This window comes from Mandrillus leucophaeus, unplaced genomic scaffold (genome assembly GCF_000951045.1).
Source record: "Mandrillus leucophaeus isolate KB7577 unplaced genomic scaffold, Mleu.le_1.0 Scaffold619, whole genome shotgun sequence".
Taxonomy (NCBI): domain Eukaryota; kingdom Metazoa; phylum Chordata; class Mammalia; order Primates; family Cercopithecidae; genus Mandrillus; species Mandrillus leucophaeus.
This window is the reverse complement of record NW_012106686.1, coordinates 433,447-436,581: the sequence shown is the minus strand read 5'-3', so window position 1 is coordinate 436,581 and position 3,135 is coordinate 433,447. Positions and strand designations below refer to the sequence as shown.

At 41.5% G+C, this 3,135-nt stretch overlaps 1 long non-coding RNA gene across 1 annotated transcript in view; it reads left to right on the top strand.

The window, feature by feature from the left end:
• Positions 1-383: 383 nt before the first annotated feature.
• The window catches only part of LOC105553925, a 274,012-nt gene continuing 271,260 nt past the window's right edge, over positions 384-3,135 (top strand). Inside the window, exon 1 of the long non-coding RNA XR_001008239.1 lies at positions 384-547. This is a non-coding gene — a long non-coding RNA (uncharacterized LOC105553925). The remainder of the gene's footprint in view (positions 548-3,135) is intronic.

Here is a 3,135-nt window from a genome sequence, read left to right as displayed (position 1 = left end):
TGGGAGGCCGAGGCAGGCGGATCACAAGATCAAGAGATCTAGACCATCCTGGCCAACATAGTGAAACCCTGGCTCTACTAAAAATACAAAAATTAGCTGGGCCTGGTGGTGCGCACCTGTAGTCCAAGTTACTTGGGAGGCTGAGGCAGGAGAATCACTTGAACTCAGGAGATGGAGGTTGCAGTAAGCCAATATCGCACCACTGTACTCCAGCCTGGTGACAGAGCAAGTCTCCATCTCAAAATAAAATAAAATAAACTCTTGTTGCATCCGATCTGAGCTGCACCAGACTTTTACTGGAGACACAGTGTTCACAATATATAATTGAATCATAGTACCTTTTGCAATTTTATTTAGAGATTTTTAAGTGTTATGTCTTTTAGTTTTCAGCATTCCCCTACTGTTTTGGGAAACGTCATATTCTTATCTTGGAAGAGTAATCTCAAAATTGAAGCATCTTAGAGCCAACAAGAATTAAAAGGATGGGATGTCCTTGCATAGAGGTCCAATAGAGTCAGAAGACTTTGGGTTTTGGAGTCTGAGAGATGTGAGTTTAAATGCTGAGCTTGCTACTTGGTTTTTCAACTTTCTTTTATGAATTGACTAACTCTTGGTCCAGTGTCAGTATTTAGCAGGGGATGGAATTCATGTCCTGCTTTGGTTTAATCCTAAGTACCCAATTCTGGTGAGACTGATAAGAAGAGACAGGGGCTGTTATGGTCCTTATGCCTCTGAAATGTTGTAGACTTTCCTTATGGTTCTTGTGCTATTCTTTGTGAGTTGTATGACCCTGGTTAAGCTACTTAACCTCTGAATCTCAGTTTCCTAGTTGTAAATTGAGGCAAATATCTACCTTTATAAGTCATCAGAAGAACTACATATAATATGTTTAAACCCCTAGCACAGTGCTTGGCTTAAGTTGTGAACAATTTGGTTCTGACATTTGACATCTAGCTTCCTCTTGAACATCTTTAGGAACACAAAGGTCATTACTACATGAGAACACCTCTGCTGTTGTAGCTCAGTTCTCATTGATAATCAGTTATTGGTCCTGGGTTTGCATTCCCAGCAATAATAAGCTTAACCGCTCTTAGTATAATGAGTTTTCCAATGTTTGAGGACAGATATCATGTTTCCTCTTATAGATCTTATAGTCACAGTTTATCGAACTATTTATTGTAAGAGATTATCTCAAGGCCCTTTTCCCTTCTGGACATAATGTAGAATATCAATTTCTTTCAACAGCCTGGCATCTAAAACAGGGTGCAACATTCTGGAAGTGGTATGAGCAACATCAGGCCAGAATAGTCATTCTGTCATTGGCAAACTGGTCATTTCTAACCTTAGTTAGAAAGTTGTATACTTCAAATCTTGGGGGTCTCAGTTTTCTCATTTATAAAATGAGTTGCTCAGAGCCAGGTGCGGGGCTAGCACCTGAACTCCCAGCTTCTCAATAGGCTAAGGTGGGAGGATGAATTGAACCCAGGAGTTTGAGGCTGTAGTGAGCTGTGACTGTGTCACTGCACTCCAGCCTGGGTGACAGAGCAAAACTCTGTCTCTTACAAAAAGAGTTGTTTAGGCCGAGCACAGTGGCTCACGCCTGTAATCCCAGCATTATGGGAGGCTGAGGTGGGCAGATCACGAGGTTAGGAGATCGAGACCATCCTGGCTAACATGGTGAAACCCCATCTCTACTAAAAATACAAAAAATTAGCCGGGTGTGGTGGCAGGTGCCTGTAGTCCCAGCTACTCAGGAGGCTGAGGCAGGAGAATGGTGTGAACCCAGGAGGTAGAGCTTCCAGTGAGCAGAGATCGTGCCACTGCACTCCAGCCTTGGCGACAGAGCGAGACTCCGTCTCAAAAAAAAAAAGTTGTTTCAATCAAACAACACATGGGATTGCATCTTGCTTTGAAATATAAAACTCAGTGTTAACCATAATGTTGATGTTATATTTCTTAGATATTAGAGCTCATGTTTAATTTTACTAAATATTTCTTTTTAATTGAGTGTCTGCTTTGTGCTAAACCCAGTGAACTGTAAAGGACAGAAATATTCCTCCTTAATGTGCTTATACTATCTCAGCAATAAGATATGAAATAAAGAATATTACACAAAGAATATTACACAAAAAAGTGTCTTGTCCTTTAGTAATTTGGCTTGCACACAATGCATAGTTTATATCTTTAACAAAAGTTAAAGTTATTATCAACAATAGTCTATCCATTAACAGATTAAAAACTGATGTGGAAATGGAAATGTCTGATAAAACTGTATCTGAGGTTCTTATCTATAGAGAGCATGGAAGAAGCTGACCAGGGTACCTCTCCTTAGTGTTGTATTTTAGAGCTGAGTCCGCATTAAGAGTCACTGAGCACAGCCTTCCTGTTATTTCCTTGAGACTGAGAACTTTCTCTCCTTTCTGAAATAGTATCAACACCAGATCAAAGACACAGTAGTCCTCTGAGACCCGGTCGATTAAACACTCAGCGTTGTCTGGTAAACCACTCTCTGTTACTGTGGCTGAAGAACATGGAAAATTTTTCAGCAACCTCTTACATTGTGAACTTCAGGCCCTGCTCAGATGTGGTGTTTCTTCTTCCTCATGCCTAATATGGTTAGGGACATTCATAGGCGGAGATGGTTAAGGGGAACTTGTGTCTCAACAACAGATGAGAGACTGGTAAAAGTGATCTGAACACCAATGGAAAAAAATCAGTTGTCGTTATTATTATTTTTTTTTTCCCAAAAAGTGAAAGCCGTGTTTGCTTTGAGATGAAACATTTGAGAAGCTTCTCTTCTTTAGGTGATTCCATCCCTGCTCGGCCTCAGCAGTTCCTGCTTGGAAGTAAAGAGCCAAAGAGAAGGCAGGGAGCATGGAAGTGCCTTTTCCAAGGACACCCAGGCTGCTTGGCAGCTGCGCCTGCAGAGACTCTTATCCACCTGCTCTGCTGCCCCAGGCCTTGCCTAACTGGAGGGGCCAAAACTATCTGTCTGACTCAAGAGGGCATCAGGGCAGAGTCTTCACATCTTTTATGACAAAAACGTCCCTTAGCATGTCCGGAATATTTTTTCTCTAGGCTTGTTCCAACTGGAGCTCATTTTGCTCTGATTATTCTGGCCTATATGTTTCTGCA